This window comes from Mus caroli, unplaced genomic scaffold, assembly GCF_978045245.1.
Source record: "Mus caroli unplaced genomic scaffold, Mus_caroli_1 scaffold_10, whole genome shotgun sequence".
Taxonomy (NCBI): Eukaryota; Metazoa; Chordata; class Mammalia; order Rodentia; family Muridae; genus Mus; species Mus caroli.
In genome coordinates, this window is record NW_028227265.1 from 75871848 (window position 1) to 75891299 (window position 19452).

Genomic DNA, 19452 nt, shown 5'->3' on the forward strand with positions numbered 1-19452 from the left:
AAAGAGGGGAGATGACCAGGGCACCCTCTCAGAGGTGATTGGGGGAGAAATCTTTGAGGGGGGGTCCAGGAGACGAACAACATTTGGGATGTATATAGATAAAATAATGAATAAATACTACTACTACTAATAATAATAAAGGAGAAAAAACAGAAGTATTCTCTAATCATGCAATTTAAAGGTCCTAAACTCTGAAGTCTTGAGTAACTCAGGGTCAGATCTGGAGTCCTATAAATACGTCTGGATTATTCAAGAGTTCAAAATGTCACAGAGGATCATGTAATTACTATTGATTTTATCCCTGGGCATTTCTGTTTCAGAAGACCACTGGGTACATTCTAGGAATCTGGTATGGAATTCAAACAACTTTAGGTCTACCAAGAGTGGGCCCAGTGTAGGCTAGGTGTTTTGTTTGACAAGCTAATAAGTATTTCCCCTGTTACTGAACTGTTGGTCTCTCTACACACACACACACACACACACACACACACACACACACACACACACACACGTGTATACATATACATATACACATAAACACACACATTGCCTTCTGGATATATTTCTAACACTAACATCTATACTGGTGACCTTTCAAAGACATTCCTGGACTTGGTCTATGCTTTAGCAATGTATATCCATGACAACAAACATCAAAATCAAACTCAGTTTCTAGTACTAGGCATCCACAACACAGCTTGTTGTTCTCTAATATAATTCAATTTTGATAGTATCCACCCAGGATCAGCATTAGATACTACAAGTCTAGTTTCAGTCTGTCAAAACTCTGCTTCTACTTCTCAAATGACAGTCTCAAGCTTTGCATTACCAACATCTCTGTGTATCAATTATAAATTGAGGTCACCACAATTCCCACCACATATTTGGTTACTTTCCTCAAGTGGCTCATGGATGTCAAGAACAGACATTTACTGGTTATTACATCAGGATACAACTGAAAGGTTGCATAGGATGAAGTACCAGAGGTGTTGAACAGAGGTGACTGCTGGCCTCTCTTGTGCTCCATCTTCCAAGTACTGCTGTGTATTCAGCCCGATGGACACTCTTGGAACTTTACCTGTAGGAATTTTTATGGAGAATTCATTGAAGAATAGAATTCATGGGGGAAGCTCATAAATGACAAGGCCGTTCTACCCAGGCCCTTCTTGGCCTCTCTGTGCAGTGCTCCTTGCTCCCAGGTGTCCGGAAGAATCCTCTGGAAGGAGGAAGGTTTTTTTTTTTTTTTCTTTTTTTTTTTTTTTTTTTTTTTGCTTTACTCTTAGACATGGGTAGATTAGCCTTTGTATAATTAACCTCGGGAAAATGATATTCTAGTTTCTGTGGCCTGGCTTGGGGAAAATATTAGGATCCAGGACTCTGGAGAAAATCTAAAACAAGTGCTGTAATATCGCGGTTCTCATATTAGTTGACAGCGGATAGAGATGGTAGGAGGTAATCTAGTTTTATATAGGACACTCCAACACTGGGACAGGGTGTGTGATTGTTAAATCACAAATCTGCAGCCTGTAGGTGGGCAGCCTTAGTCAAGTAACTTAACATTATAAAACATGTGTGTGTGTGTGTGTGTGTGTGTGCATGCGTGTGCAATATACACATGTATATACAAACATGTGTCAGGGGGCATGTTGTTGCAGGTGTGGAAGATAGAGGCTGATAGCAGATAGCTTCTTATGATGCTCTCCAGCTTGTGTTTTGAGGCTGGAATTCACTGATTAGGCTTCCAGTCATGCTCCAGGAGCCTCTTTCTCTACCAGCACTGAGATCACAGGTGCATACCATGCTGCCAGGCTTTTTATTTGGATGCTGGTATCCAAGTCCATGTCTTTGGCTTAGGCAGAAAGCCCTTTACCCTCTGAAAAATCTCCAAATCCCTCACTTAATATTTGATCTTTTTTGTTGTTGTTTTTCTTCCTTTTATGAACAAAGAAAACAGATACTACCATGATGTCTGAAAGTTTAGATTCAATTCCATAAACTATGTAAGGTGTTTACAAGTATACTCATATTTCTTCAAGAATAGTTCAGTATGTGCTGAATCAATGGTGAGCCAACTTTCTTAGACATACCTACCATAAGGGATGATGCTGATGATGCTGATGATGATGGTGGCGATGATGATGATGGTGATGATGCTGATTGTGATAATGGTGATGATAAATCACAGCTGTATTTTTTTTAAAAGATTTATTTACTTATTATATGTACGTACACTGTAGCTGTCTTCAGACACACCAGAAGAGGGTGTCAGATCACGTTACAGATGGTTGTGAGCCACCATGTGGTTGCTGGGAATTGAACTCTGGACCTTCGGAAGAGCAGTCAGGTGCTCTTACCCACTGAGCCATCTCACCAGCCCCTGCATTTTTTTTAAACACAAAAGATAAAGACTTTTGCTCCTTGACTGTTATGTAGTAGGAAAAGAGAAGGCAGAATTTGTAAAATGCTCAAATGAGTCTCTGTTCAGTATAAAAGTTTTGCTAGTATTAGCATCATTATTAGAAATATAGAAATAAGCCAGGCGGTGGTGGTACACGCCTTTAATTCCAGCACTTGGGAGGCAGAGGCAGGCAGATTCCTGAGTTTGTGGCCAGCCTGGTCTACAAAGTGAGTTCCAGGACAGCCAGGGATACACAGAAAAACCCTGTCTCAAAAAAAAAAAAAAAAAAAAAAAAAACCAAAAAACAAAAAACAAAACAAAAAGAAAAAGAAAAAAGAAATATAGAAATGGAAACTTCTAGATTTTTCTTTGCTTGTTTGTTTTTTGTTGAGTTTCTCTCTCTTTTATTTTATTTTTTTTCATACAATATATTTTAATCATGCCCCCCAACTCCTCTCAGATTCTCCATACATCACTAGTCACTCAACTTCAAGTTCTCTTTCTAAGGAAAACCCCCAAAACAAACATCAAAGCAAATCAAGCAATAAGGCAAAACGAAAAAACATAACAGAAGATTACACACAGAAAAATGCAAAGCGAAACATGCAGTTTGTTTGGTGTTGGACAACTAGTCCTCAGCATGGGGCCTGCCTAGAAGTGTGATTGTTATGCTCAATGACACTCCATTGGAGAAACTTGAGATTTCCCTTTGCCAGCAGGTATCAATTACAAATAGCTCCTCAGTTAAGGGTGTGGCCCCATGTCTACTTCCTTTTCTCAGTGCTTGAAGTCCATAGGGCATGAATATGTGCACCTATTGCATGTGCTACCAGAGTCTTTGTAAGTTCATATCTACATATGTCTCTTATGTCTGGAAGACACCATTTCCTTGAAATCGTCTATTACCTCTGGCTCTTACAATCTTTCTGTCTCTTCCACAAAGATCCCTTAGCCTTGAAGGCAGGGCTTTGACTAAGACATCCCACTTAGGACTGAATGATATAAAGTCTTGCACTCTCTGCACATTGTCCAATTGTAGGTCTCTGTATTAATTTCTATCTACTCAAAGACAAAGCATCTCTGGTAAGAGTTGAGTTGGGAAGACATTATTGTTATGTTTTATTTTGCTTTGTTTTGTTTTTGTATTCTGCTATATAGTCTGGCTGGTCTTGTGTTCACAACCTTCCTGGCATAGCCCACTGAATACTGGTATTACAAGAATGGACAACTACATCTGTTCATGGGACAGGTCCTGAGAGACAGTATCATATGTCTGCTCATGTCGCAAAAAGGCTCAATATCATTAAAGGTTTAAAAGATGGAGGAGTAGAAACCCCCACTATTTTTTTTTTTTTTTTTTTTTTTTTTTAGGTTTTTCGAGACAGGGTTTCTCTGTATAGCCCTGGCTGTCCTGGCACTCACTTTGTAGACCAGGCTGGCCTCGAACTCAGAAATCCGCCTGCCTCTGCCTCCCGAGTGCTGGGATTAAAGGCGTGTGCCACCACGCCCGGCAACCCCCACTATTTTAATAGTCGGTTATTCAGCTTGGCTCTATCAAAAGTCAAATTAAGCATACACAATGGAATATCCTATTAAAAGTCTAATCAAATGGGAGCTTTATATGGCAATTTTGTAAAGAATTTAGTCTGTTCATTGGTTTAAAATGTAGAACTTGGTGAACAGGTACCAATTTAACAAATGCTTTTATTTCTATTTCCCAAAGGTGACAATAGCTGAAGTTTATTCTTCATTTGAAAAAGGAAATTGTACACCTTAATTGTTGAGCCGCAAGGTTGGATCAACTCTCCAGTTAGTTCTTTGACGCCGTTCCTTAGGGAAACGTCTGACTCCTGGATGCTCAGAAGTCAAAGAGACCTCTATGCTAATAGTATCATGAAACATATAAGAGTTCTTACTATGTTTAAAATATACATAAGTAACATTGCCTAGATAAACATTTCCTCAGGCATAGGCACTTGCCACTGTAAGGCAGTTTTTAACTGTCTTAGCAAAGTATCTTTTCTCAACAATGGATAAAAGAATTTAAAATGTCCTGTTAGTGGGTCTTGTGTTTTATATCCTCGGGAACAGTGTGTTTACAAGTTTTCTTTCTTCACATTGTCAAGTTCCCATGGTGATGCTAATAAGGAGTCTAAATCTCCAGCAGTCAGCAGTCTAAATCTCTTCAAATTTTTACAGAGAGTGGGGTATTTCTTGAGTGTAAACACTAGACACAACACTAGATCGATTTTCTTTTCAAATGAAAGTGAATTATTTTTCATTGTTTTGTTGATTGGGAAAAATTCACATTAAGCATATCATTAGCCATACTCTATGTTTGTGGGGCCATATTTTTCCTCTCTTTCAGTGACTAAATATCTGTTATGGCAGTTGTCAGCCATGTAGTAAGAGTGGTCTATAATCATCCTCTAAGGTCTGCTCATTTTCTTCAGGGGCCAGATTGACAAATAAATCTGGAGTAGGCTTGTAGCTGTTTAAGGGTATCAGTGATCCATATCATTCTTTATGACATTAGCTACTCTCTGTCTCTTGTTTGGGCTTTGATGTAATTACTAAGTAGGTCAAACACCCATTGTGAAGATTGTACTTGTATCTTTTAGCTACTATAACAAAACTAACAGTAACAGCAGAAGCAACAGAAACAACTAAAAGCAGTCTACTTACAAAGAAAATGTGGTCACATAGAACACTTTGCACATGAAACCTGCAATACACCTGGCTATAAGAAGCTAGAGCAGGGTGGATGGCTCCATTCCTCAACTGGGGGCTGTGCCTAACCTCTGGATATGGTCTCTACAGGTTTTTTCTCCCCTTTGTTGGGTACTTCAGCTAATGTCATCCCTGTTGGGCCCTGGAAGCCATCTACCCTTCTCAAAAATTTTAATCCAGAATTGCTCCTGTTTAAAGGAAATATGGGGACAAAGAATAGAGCAGAGACTGAAAGAAAGTCCACCCAGAGACTGCCCCATCTGGGGATCGATGCCATCTGCAGCCACCAAACCCAGATACTATTACTGATGCCAAGAAATGCTTGCTGACAGGAGCCTGGTATGACTGTCTCCTGAGAGGCTCTGCCAGCGCCTTACTGATAAAGATGTGGATGCTTACAGACAACCATCAGACTGAGCACGGGTACCCCAATGGCAGAGTTAATGGAAGAGGTTTGCAACTCCATAGTAAGAACAATATCAACTAACTAGATTGCCCCATAGCTCCCAGGGACTAAGCCCCCAACCAAGGAGTACACATGGAGGGACCCATGTCTCTAGCTGCATATGTAGCAGAAGATGGCCAAAGGCCTCCCCTCCTACTGATGACAGATAATGTCATCAGTAGGAGGGGAGGCCCTTGGTCCTGTGAAGGCTTGATTCCCCCAATGTAGGGGAATGCTAGGGTGGTGAGGTGAGAGTGGGTGGGTGGGGAGGGGAGCACCCTCATAGAAGCAGGGTGTGGGATAGGGGGTTTGTGCAGGGGAAACTGGGAAGGGGATGACATTTGAAATGTAAATAAATAAAATAACCAATATATATATATATATATATATTTTTTTTTTTTTTTTTTTTTTTTTTACAAAAGAAGCTGGAGCATCCCGAGTGGAAAAACGTTCCACTTTTAGAACATTCTGAGGAGAGCTACCTTCTGAAGGACTGACTGGAGCTCTGTGGAGAGTAGATGCTGGCCTAGAGATATGATAGAAAATAATTGTTGTGAATGAAAGGGAAGCAAGATCACTGCAGGAGGCAAGATGGACCAGGATGTGTGTTTGTTAGAGTCACTGCTAGTCCTATGGTAGCTCCAGGCCTCTGTGTATTTGAGAATGAAATCCTGGGTGGAGAAGATGGCCAGAGCCTTGTCAGTCATCACTGGAGACTTTGGTGCAAGAGCAATTCCTAAGACAATGAGTTCTACAAAACAATCCAGGCACATTAAATATACATTGATAAGATTAATCTGTAGCATTTACAACAGACAGGAGAATTTGCCCTTTTTGTTATATAAGTCATGATTGTCAGCTTAACACAATAAACCAGATAGTCTTGGAAGGGGATAAGGAAACTACAGATCCAAAGACTACCATGTGTGTTGTCACACACCTTTAAAGCCAGCTCTCACGAGGCAGGGGCATGTGGGAGCTCTCTTGAGTCCAGCTTGGTCTAAATAGTGTGCTGCAGGTTAGCCAAGGATATCTGAGAACTCTTCTCAAATCCAACCAATGAAACAAAAGCCTGCAGTTAGCACATGAAGAGTCTAAGATACTGAGACCAGATGGAGTGAAGGGGAATCCTTCTAATGTACAGAAAGTTGATGTCTTTCTAGCCAGCTTTTTGAAAAACCTGGCATCTTAGAAAAAAAGTTCAAGATCATAACTATACAGGCAGCAACATTCTAACTTTAAATGGCTATATTAGACCTCATATTTTAATCATGGGTCAGACAGACATTTTACAAACAAATCTAGTGATAGTGTAGGTATCTGATAGTAAAGTGACCATTTTTGCAAAGTGACCAGAGTCGTGAGGATAAACATCATGGGCCACATGGTTGCTCTCTGTGAGGCTTTACACTCTCATTGACCTTTCTGCCTGAATGCAGAAATAGAGGACGTTATCAGAGCCTGAGCCTATTTTTAGATATACAGCGTCATGACCTCAACTTAATAAAAAATCAAACACAAAGAGATGAAAGTGGGAAACTTCTTTGCAGAAATTCTTGTAGGGTTATATCCTGCCCTCACTCTCCATGAAGAATTCCCACAGAAATCAATAGAAGATTAAAATAAATATCAATGGCAGGATATGGTCCAAATTTTGAATGAGAAGTCCTATCCTTGACAACTTAATTGTTTTTCAGAAGATTGGAATTGCGGCAGAGATTTTAAGAAGGAACACCAATGTTTGGGCTGTAGACAATTAGTACACAGTATTTTGTATAGCTTGCCTTATCTGTGGGAGTTATGTCTACCTTTTGTTTCAAAATATTCACTTGTGGGAAGGTTCCAGAATAAGCAGCATGAGTTCAGTCAACTGGGATTCCACATTGTTTTCCTTTTAGTTAGGATCAACAACAAATAAAGAGAAACACACTCATTGCCATTGTTCCTTGCTTAGCCACATTACTCAGAAAACAAAGCAAAACAAAAACACCCAAAACAACAAAAAACAAAGACAAAACAACCAAGCAACAACAACAACAACAAAAACAAGGAGTAAGTTAAAATTGTGCAGTGAGAAAGATTATTGTCTACAAATATGACAATCTATAGGACTGTGAATATTGCTTTTCTGTTATCCAAATTATCAACCTGAACACTAAGTAGAGTCTTGAATGAAATCAGACTTTGCAGCTACTAATGAGCTTCACCATCGTGCCACGTAGCACATTTCTTCCCTTGGGCACACCAGCTTCTCAGAGTCACTTTTACTTTTGTTATATGAGAGAGGTAACAATGTCTTCTGGTGAAGGGGGAATGCAACTCTCCAAAGTCCAACAAAAGCCTTTAAGGCTGCTGCTTCCTAACATAACTACAAGTCCAGAGTTGGACAGCGGCGAGCAATGCCCAGCTTGCCTGAAAATTTTACCTGCTTCCTCACCATTACAAAATATCTGTGACACACGCATAAGCCTGTGGTTCTATAGCTGAGGACATTATATTTGCATGAGCACGCAAACTTGAATCCAACCAACTCTAATACCAGACCCTATACACTAAGAGCATAATTGGAAATTCAAATGAAGTTCCCAGAAACATGAAGTGAAAGCAATTAGTTTCCACTGTGAGATTGAAATAAAATTGGTAGAAGATTATAGAAGAAAGCATCCACGTCTACACTGTTAAAAGCTTAAAATGATAGCTGAGTACTATATGAAGTAATTACATGTATTTACAAGTAAGAGAACAGGCAGGTGAAGGAGCCTTCTAGGAGCAGTGACAAGAGTGGTGTTTTCAGTATGTAACAATTAACAGAAAATGCACAGAAAAATCTTTTATGAAGCTAAATTATTATGTTTGAAGAGATAAGAAGTGCTGAAATTCAAAGGAGATGCTACGTCTGCATGGAAGAAAGAAGACTTGGATTAAACTGGGAAGATAAAAATTGCACGGGACTAAAGATCTTGCAATGTAAAACACAGTGATGAAGAAGTTTTAAAATACTGGCAGAAAAGAAAAATCACAGAACCTTTGATTAGTTTTGAAGGCTGAGCACAGGTTGAATTTGTATTCGGGAATCTGGGGGATTTGTGAAAGGAGCTCCACGATAAGTCAGTATGCTTCTGAATTTACGTTTGGTTGAAAATGGCCTGATAAAATAAATATCCCCTTACTGTGTGAAATGAAAACCTTGATCTGAAGTATATTTGTGTTGCTACATTAGCTTTTTCTTGTTGTTAAACTTGTCTCAACTAATATATTAAATTGCTTGGAGCATAAATATCTGAGATTAAAGACCTGATCTGTTGGCTGCAGTATACAATAGGACATGAAATATCAGGAAAAATTCAATGTACATGTTAGAGCTTTCCAAATAGGTATATGGTAAATATAAGTAAAACCAGAAAAAAAAATGTGACTAGGCATGGCTAAATCAGACAATTGATGTTGTTTCTTTTTTCAGTGTGTTTGTTATACACTCTTACTGAGTAAATATTTGTTGCCTTCTATGATGGTGAGTGATGATGTTTCTTGAGCAATTATTATATGTCAGCTACTGTGCCAGTGGCACCATACATTTCCTTCTTTAATGTTCCAGTAGCCCAGTGGTTACAAATGAAATTTTTACATCTACTGCTAGAGGAAAATAAACTGAGAATTTGACATCTGCTTTCAACCTCACATTAAGAAGAATATTAAGATCAGCCCCAGAACTCTTTCTTACAGTTAGCTGTACTCTATAAGCAGTCTGCTACTCTTGCTTTCCAGATGACCAAGCTGGTAAAAAAAGGAGAAGTTAAGTATTAGCATCCCCCTGTTATTGCTACCTATGGCTTTATATTCATTTTATTACTTTAAGTAACTTTTAGGTGTGTTTTATTATTTTATATATGCTGGTGTTTTATGGTTGTGAGCTACCCTGTGGGATGGGAATTGAACCCATGTCCTCTGGAAGATCAGTCCATGTTCTTTTCAACTGAGACATCTCTGTAGGCCCTGATTAAAATTATTTTCAACTTATATGTAAAGATACAAAAGTTTGTATGGTAAAGAGATATCATGGTATTTCTATGTACATATTATCAGGGTAAACATAAGATTCTTTAAATATATCATTTCTTTTGGGAAAATGGACTCAAAAACTATTTTTCTTCTAGCTTTTTGAAATACACGGTAGCACTGTAAAATAGCACATTAGAACTTCTTACTTGTATTTATATGTCACTTAGTGCACGCTGATTGAAGTTACCAAAAAACTTCTCTTTATTCTTTTAAGCCCTCTGCTCACCACCATTAAAACTTCATCTTATTTTGAAAATATTTCACACATGCCTGAGACTTTGTAGTAATTGCCTTAATGTGTTTGGCTTATTTCACTTAACACTGTGATCTCTAGTTCTGGCTATATTGTCCCAAATGATATTTTACCCTATTCAGGGTTGAACAGTATTATGAATTGTATATGTGTATGTACATGCATATGTATATGTATAAACGGCTTTAAAACCAACATGAAAGCATTCTTGGCTCTATTTATATAAAGAGTATGAAGAAATAAAGGGAAGAGGATGGGGAGGGAGAGATGGAGGGAAGAAAGTGAGTGAGTGGGGAAGGAACCAGAAAAGAAAGCTTTCTTTAGACACTAAATATATACTCAAAGTTTTCGTAAGTTATTTCTTCTTGATGAGCATGTTTATCTTTAGGAATGAATTGTTGTTTTCATTTGAAAGGATTTTGCTTATTTTAGCAAAGAAATATAAAAAACAGTTCTATGCTAGAATGAATCAAAGAATTTAAGAAAGGGAAAAAGATTATAATATTCAAGTGTGCTTCCTTTCAGGTATTTGGCTTAATAATTAATAAGGAAAGCTCTCACATGGTTTTCTTTGTTAAAGCAAGAATGCCTATTTATTGTTTGCATTTCTTATTTATTGCTTGAAAAGTTCATAGAGACATAGTCGATCAAATTTACCCTCCCTCCCCTTCACATTCTCCCATATGCCATCATTTTTTTTCTACCAAACTCATGAATCTACTTAGTCCTGCTGTTATGTGAAAAAGGACTGGAGAACAGGCCACCTATCAAAGTTGCTATTTCTGAATCAAACTGAAGCTTCCCATTCCCTAGAAGAAGCAATCAGTTGGTAGTGACTCCTCAGCTGGTGTTTGGACTTTGTAAGTTCCTCCCTATCCTTGCTGGAATTTTGTTTTGCCTGATTCTGTTCGAGTCTTGGGCATGTAGTTATAGCTACTATGAGTCCATATGCAAATGAACCTGTTTTACCTGGAAAACATTTTCCACAGTAGTCCTCTACTAACTCTGACTCTTAAGATTTCCCTAATTCCTATGATGATCACTAAACATCAGGAGAAGTTTGGATTCTCCACAATTCTTTGTTTTCAGTCACTTGTGCCTCTCTTTATTAATAGTTATTACTACAGAAAGAAGCTTTGCTGATGAAGGCTAAAAGCTGCAGTAATCTATGGGTACAAAGGTGTGTATTTAAGGGGTAGTTTAATAATATAACTATTTAGCAGAGAAATATTAGCAGATTCTCTACTAGATCCAATAGATCACAATATGAACTGCATATTTTAGAAAAGATCTTTAATTCATTCAGAATTAAAGATTAGAATGAATTGAAGATTAATGATTGGTTACTCAAAGAACATTTGTGCCATTAGTGTACTAGTGGGAATATCTTGCCAGGGCGGTCATTAGGTCATTACTTTTGTTCACACAGCTCACACTTGGATAGTACAGTTAATTATTTTTCCCCTGTAGTATGTAAAGCACCTTCTAGCACTATAAAAGCTAATCAGTAGGGGTGGAGTGTTTGGGTCAGTATCATCTTGATTTATCCATGCATTTTAGGTCAAATATCTTTTTAATAGGATCATTACCATCAAATTTTATAAGGAAATAAAGATTATTAGAATAGCCTGTAATACTTGTGGGTATATATGCAAGTCTTGTGTAGGCAGTTGTAGCTACTGTGAGTCTTTGTGTGAAGTGGTCTTGGCCCTGTCATGTCTGCAACACATTATCTACATTATTCCTTCACTATTTTTTGCTCTTACACCTTATCCCCTTCCATGATGATTCCTCAACATTAAGAGGCCAAAGAGATTTCCTACTTTAGTACATATTCCAAATATATATCTTCCCATCCTCACCCCATGTAATTGTTCCTGCCCTGTTATTCAAATTTTTTTTCATATAACCTGTGCTCTGCTATTTTATTTCCCTTGAAGCTACCACAATGGCTTCCTTTTAATTTCCTTAAGAATGTCCATTTGTTATTCATGTGTTTATAGTTGTATTCTATGTAATAATAGCTTTTGATTACAAAATGATGATCAATTAAAATATTGTTTGCATTTGAATATTATTTATATGTCATTTTTAATAGAGTTTTACTGTGTTTACAATGTTCTATCACTAAGTAATATCTTAGGTGGTTTCCACAAGAAATTCTGTTTTCATTTGGGAGCTTGGAAACATGATCTAGTCTTGGGAGTTATTTGTGCTGCATAAAGATTGGTGGTCCATAGCAGAAAGAAGTGGATCTCTGTGGGGAGGAAGGTAATAGGTGTGAAGGCAGGAATAATCTGAGAATTGCAGTCTGCAATACTGGAAAGTGAAAACAGGAGTCCAGCAAAGATTATTACAGAGCACTTGGGAACCATGTAGAAAAGCTGAGCCTTCAAAAATCCCCATGGGAAGAAGCTATTTAATAGGCATTCTTCTATACTTTGACAAAAACAGATCTAAATTAAAGATGAGCAAGATCAATTTTAGAAGTTAAAAATTATACACTTGTTTTCAAAGCAGACTTCATAATGATCTGCAGCTCACTTAGCAAGATAATTTAACCAAGAAAATTTCCTCTCCAAAACTTTAGGGACTAAAATAGTAAGTGTTCCCTAAGGAAAGAAACTAGAATTCATTAAATTGTACTGTGGGCATTTCATCCTATAAGCAAACATAATACTAACCACATTAAAATCTTTTTATGATGACATCCACAAGGTCTGTTATTCCTTGCCACCATTTGCCTCCTAGATCTAAAATTCATACACATTAAGTGGTGAAAGCTGACTAAATGTTTGAATTAGCTTGAAATGGCACATTCTGAATTTTAAGCAGAAGGAAAGAACATGCCCTGACACTTGCTGAAAAGTAACACACTCACTAATCATGAGCTAAATAGAAAAGAAATTGTCTAGGAGAGTAAAAATATCTTAAGAAAGTTATAACTTCAAGAAATTTATAATGTAAAAAACTTCTGGGTATATAAGATTTTGTGACTAATGAATTATACAGTGTAGCAAAATAGACTTCACTTCCTAATAATATCAGCTTCCATCAGTTGGACGCTCATTGATATTAGACACAGGGCTTGACATTGCTTGTATTATTCTACTTATCTACACATTAACCATCCTGAGTAGTTTTTCCTTCTCATTATGCAGATAAAGTTGAGGAAACATGACTGGGAGCTTCAAGGAGATTAACCAATTTGCTAAACTTGAGATTAGAAGCCATGTATGCCTTGGTTTTGAGCACACGAAAGACACTGTCATCAATTACAGCTTTCCCCATATTTTTTCTGTTACAAAACAATGAAAAACAATGCTTCAAGAAGGAGTCTTTTAATGTTTGAATCACTTATCAAGTTGATCATGATAAAAGTGTGCAATTAAAAGGATATTCTGCATTATTACCTTTGAATATTTCAAAGCCAATCCTTTCAGTTATTTAACTTTTGATAGAAGCATACATTTCCCTAAGGTGATACAATTCATTTCTTCTTTTCTAGATTCTAAATAAATTTAGAGATAAGCTAAAGAGTAATATACCTAGAAAATAAAAATAAAGGGTGTTTAGTTTGATCAAACTACATTGTAAAATCTAAGTTCGTTTAGTAAATAGACCACAGAATCAGATGTACCTAACCTGGTATAGGACACAAGTGTTGAAAATCATCCCCCTCCCCCTCAAAAAAATTCCCACCCCCACCCCCACTCACCCAGGAATAAGTGTCAGTCTCTATGAAGAGTGTCATTGGGTTTTAAGTCTCATTCCTCAGTAAATGTTACTAGTTTTGGAGACTACAGACTTGTAGGATAATTTTCCTTAATTATCTGATTGGCTAAGAAACATGACAAATAGCTAGTCACTGGGTAAAAATGAGACAGTGGGTTTTCTAGGCAAGACAGGAAGGAGAGGAGAGGAGGAATTGTAGGAGAGAACTGAGGGGAACAGAGGGTGAGTTGTTGGAAGGAAGAGGAAGCAGAAGTGCATGGCCTGGAGAAACTGCAAGCAGCAGGGATTTCATAGCTGGGGAAGAAAGAGGTGTTTAGGCATATCTGCCCAATATACAATATATACAACTGAGTTGCATTTTCCTTGCATGGGTTTATTAAGGTTGGAGATTCACCACAACAAAGTTGTGTTTTCCTTGAGTGAGCTTATTGTGGTTAGAAATTTGCCACAACACAGACCCTTTAAGAGGTTGAGTCCAGCTTCAGAAGATATGTATATTTAAGACGCATTTAACTATAATTTGCAAAACACATGAAACTCAAGAAGAAGGAAGGCCAAAGTGTGGATACTTCATTCCTCCTTAGAATGTAGAACAAAATACCTATGGAAAGAGTTACAGAGACAAAGTTTGGAGCTGAGACAAAATGATGGACCATCCAGAGACTGCCCTACTCGGGGATCCATCCCATAATCAACCACGAAACACGGACACTATTGCATATGCCAGCAAGATTTTGCTGAAAGGACCCTAATATAGCTGTCTCTTATGGGGCTATGCCAGTGACTGACAAATATAGAAGTGGATGCTCACAGTCATCTATTGGATGGAACACAGAGCCCCCAATGGAGGAGCTAGAGAATAACCCAAGAAACTGAAGGGGTCTGCAACCCTATAGGAGGAAGAAGAATATCAACTACCAGTACCCCTAGAGCTCGTGTCTGTAGCTGCATATGTAGCAGAAGATGGCCTGGTTGGCCATCACTGGGAAGAGAGACCCTTGGTCTTGCGAACATTATATGCCCTAGTAAAGGGGAATGCCAGGGCCAGGAAGCGGTAGTGGGTGGGTCAGGGAGCAGAGCAGGGGGAGGATATAGGGGACTTTCGGGATAGCATTTGAAGTGTAAAAGAAGAAAATACCTAATAAAAATTTTGTTTTTGAAAAAAAAGATAAAAAGAGGCATTTAACTATTATAAATTATTTTGATGACTTAAAAAATGCACCCAAAAATGTATGTTCAAAGAAAACACACACACACACACACACACACACACAAGAGTTGAGTCCAGCTTGTGGGGAGGGTTACTAGTGTGAGCCCTTAAAGATTATAGTTTAGCACATGGTTGCTTAAAGTCACTTTCTCCTCCTGATCCTGCACCTCTGCCTCAAACCTCCAAACCATGTTCCCCCCACTGAAATAGATTGAGACCTTGTAAAATAATGAGCCTGAATGAATCTTTCTTCTCCAGGGTTGTTCCTGTCAGATATTTTGTCAATATAGCATAAAAGTAACTAATACTTTTGAAAATTGTTCACCAGGTAAGTCACTGGATCTCAAGAGGGAAAGGAGGTCGAGACTGTTTGGCAGGAATAACACCCCTGTGTGGAAAGACAGTTTCATCATCTCGTCTCATAGTCTGTCTTTTCTTAGTGAGATTAGCTTCTAACCCTAAAGTTAGGTCTCTCTAATAATAGATCCAGATCCTAGAATAGGCTGGCTGCCAGTTTATAAGCCTTATCGCTCTTTCAAAGGGGGGGACCATTGTTTTTCTTTTCTATTCTTTTGGCTCAACCTATGAAAAAGATCAATTTTATTCCCAGTATGGCTCAGAGAGGAGTGTTCTGGTCCACTAATTAAATCTACTGCAAGACTACTGTATTTTATATTGGAAATATATTGTATTATTTTTCTCAAATTCAATGGATCTAGTCTTGTTTTCTAAAGTAAAATACCAAGAGTTCCAAGATGAGATTTAATGATGTTACTAAATATAATAAAAACCTAGAAATCCTACAATCATAGCAGTCAACTTCAATAGAAGTTCCATTTTTTATTTTAAATTTACATGGAGAGTTTAGTAGCTATACCCATTAAACTTTAAGAGAATCTGTGTATAAAATTTAACATTTTGACAAGATGTGTTTAGAAGTTAGAAATGATGAGAATTTTCGTTTTTCAGTTCTTCTCCATCTGTGGTAGATGGTTTCTCAATTACCTGGACATGTGAGACTAGATGATAAGTCTTCAGAACCTGATGATTTTCTTATTTTCAGCAATAGGTGTTCATTATATCTGTTATGACACTATCTCATATGTACATCTTTAAAAAGTCTTCATATTATCATATTTTAGGACACATTTCCCAATTAAATAGCCCTGAGCCCCTTGCTTAACATTAGCTAAAACTATAGTCCCACTCACTTCCCAGTCCTTCCATATCTACCCTCTACTCTTGTAACCTCCCCCTTCCCGCAAAGAAAATAAAAAATAATAAAAATAAAAGTTAAACAAACAAACAAACAAACAGCTCTTTGACCCCCTTGGGGCACTGGTATGCTCCTCTGTCAACCCGTCTTCTATCACACTCCTGACAACTGACATGTCTTGAGTTCTGCTGTTCATGCTCCATGCTGCTCCTCCTTCTATCTTGCATCTCCATCCATTTCTTTTTCATTGTAGGGGCACTAGAAGCCCCAGTGTGTCATGCAGTATATCCTTTGGCCACACATCCTTACTTACAAATGTTCATTGCAATGAGTCATTGGTCTAGTTCAGAGCCTCTGGCTTCTGCTACACCCTCGTTCCTTACTGTCCCCTCGCTGGGACTCCTGGATAGCCTGCTGTTGCCCTCTGTCAAGAAGATTTTATGGTGTTGGATTCACAGGACCCTGCCCCTTCATTCGGTCCAGCAGCTAATAGAGTCCATATTTGGGGAGCCAACCCAAAGCCCTGGATCTGGACCTGGATCTGGAGCTGAGTTGGTCATCCTGCCAACTCTATGGAGCTGCACCCCTATGAGGGGGCAGGGCCAGGTCTCCTGGAATCATTTCCTATTTGATTCTGACTCAGAGTCTCTTACAGTTGTCCAGCAATTTTCCAGGGCTATAGTCAGCCAAATGTTAGCAGTCTCATTTCCAAATTTATTCATATAGTAGATGGCCTACTATATTTTCTTGCTGGCCAAAGACTTCAGTTTCTCACCCATGAGTCTCTTCGTACACTATATAAATATCTTTATGGCATGGCAATTGTATTACTTCAGGTAAGTGATAGGAGTGGGAGCAAGAGAACGAAATCATATTGTCATTTATTTCCCAGTCACTTAATAACAGTTTCTTTTGCCTGATCCCATTTGTTAATGAGTCAGAAACTCAGGTAATGCCTACATTGGTAGGTATAGGTAGGAATCATTGAGAACTGTCTTAAAGACAGGGTTGTATAAAAAGCAAAATAAAAATCTTTCATTTTTTAAAAATTCTCACTAGGATAATGCTGCTTACTCTGTACAAAAAAGTAATTTATAACTTGTTAATTTCAGGTTAAGAGAGAAATCTTTAGTATAAGTTTTAATGAAATTCACCTGCCATTTATAGAGGAATCAGCACAATTTCTTAATTATCATTTTTTAAGAGTTGTAAGTTATGTGTTCTTTAGTGATATATACCCAAGAGTGTCTGGTCATGTATGAGCCACATAAACCATTGAGAAAATACTTAAAGCTGGTGATACAGTACTTAATATTATACCTCCTGCAGGATTGCTTTGCCCTAAGAAATCTGCTTTGGCACTATGGTTTTCATCCTTCTCCACCTTCATTTTAACTTGGAAAGCATTTGCAGCATATTGTTGAGTTGATCTGGGGTGGATTTCCTTGAAGCCCATTCACCGTTCAGTTACAGTGAACTCAAGATTGCTTCCAAGTGTTCTTCAACACATTGACTTCACTCTTCTCAGTCCTTTCCCTCTGTGCAGGGAACCAGTGAAATCCCATTGCTAGGCCTGAGTAAGCGAGAAGTTAGATGTGAGGTAACTGAGGAAATGTGCAGCTGTACTCTGGCAGCTACGTTTCCTAGCAAGGCAGGGTGTTAAACACGAACCGGGTAACTGCAGCTATATTTCAATACCCAAATGCTCAAAATGTTCCTTTATGCTTAAATACACTTGCAGCTAGGTCCTTTCTACTTTTTTGAGAAACTTAAGGCACCAGGGTACCTCTACACATACCACACATGCAAACAGAGTCTGCTTTTGAAGCAGTTTTGGCATCATTACATTGCTTTTCTTTAACTTTCTTTAATTTCCACCTCAACCTTTATGCTCTTTTCAAATGATCATTGGAAGAGATACTCTAAAAAGGAGACCTAGTCTGCTATACTTGGCAGGGTAAAATGGGCACCTAATCCCCATGAATATGATGCAGGCTTTATGAACATTGAAACTCTACTTAAAGCTCCACCATACAGACTCCTCCATGCCTTCTCCTTGGCGGCCCAATTCAGTCTTTTGGAGCATGTGTGATGCTGTGTTTTGCTAAATAAACCTCTTCACAAAGTGCTTATGTTTCTCAGTTGAATTCTTCTCTTAGAGAAGACTTCTTAGACAAGTACCCAGAAGAAAACTTTGCCCATTAACACTACAATAATCAGATAACCTTAAAACCCATGCAGTATTCCTCTGCATAGTTTCCATTCAAGCCTGGGGAGAAGCCTCATAAAGCTACAGTCTTTTATCTGGTCCTGAATATAAAGAAAATTTTGGAACATGTTAAACTGTTTCTGAAGCCTGCTGCTAACAAATTAAAGACAGAATGTGAGCTGTACTCCAAAGCGCATAGGAAACTCCAAGTCTGCAAACTTACAGAGAAAGTCTTGTTCTTCCTAAAATTTAATTCTCACCTCAGCTGCCATGGACTTCTTAGACCTGTGAGGCCATCTGCATCTGTTGTGACTTTCCTCTCCACATGCCCTATGTGAGGATATTTTCAGGTTAAGGGCTAACAAGGTAGCCATTCCCTACTATCTGGAGGGTTTTTATGTTTCAAGATTCTTTGTCCAGGCTCTTCTGCACTTAGCCTACTCCACTGACACATACTTCTCTATACAGAAATGCACCATCATTTGTACCATAGGTGCAGATAAAAATACCAAGAGCCCCATATCATAAAGGTACAGTCTTCTGTCACAATGGTTAGGTGCCAATTGGGTGTAATCCAGTAACTCAAACAAAAATATGACCAAGTTCCAGACACAAGTTTGTACATTGCTACAACTACAACGTTGCATTGCATTTCTCAAATTTGGTGGCAAATACCTTCTTCAAAGCTGTACTCTAAACTGTGTATCTTCTCAGAATGATGAGATGCCTGCTGTGATGCCTAATCTGGATGGTCTGAGTGATTTGATTGAGAAATTACCATAAGATGGCAACACACAATGTGTGAGTTTGGGAGTATTTAGGTGCAATTAGATGTTGAAGGCTGGGATCTCATTAACAATTTAATGCACTGATGGATTCCAAATTGGAACAGAATATTGAGAAGCACTAGGAACTGAAAGATGGTTGAAGGGAGCATACCATTTATTTTTTTAATATTTTTATTAGGTATTTTCCTCATTTACATTTTCAATGCTATCCCAAAACTCCCCCATACCCCCCCCCCACTCCCCTACCCACCCACTCCCACTTTTTGGCCCTGGAATTCCTCAGTACTGGGGCATATAAAGTTTGCAAGTCCAATGGGCCTCTCTTTCCAGTGATGGCCGACTAGGCCATCTTTTGATACATATGCAGCTAGAGTCAAGAACTCCGGGGTACTGGTTAGTTCATAATGTT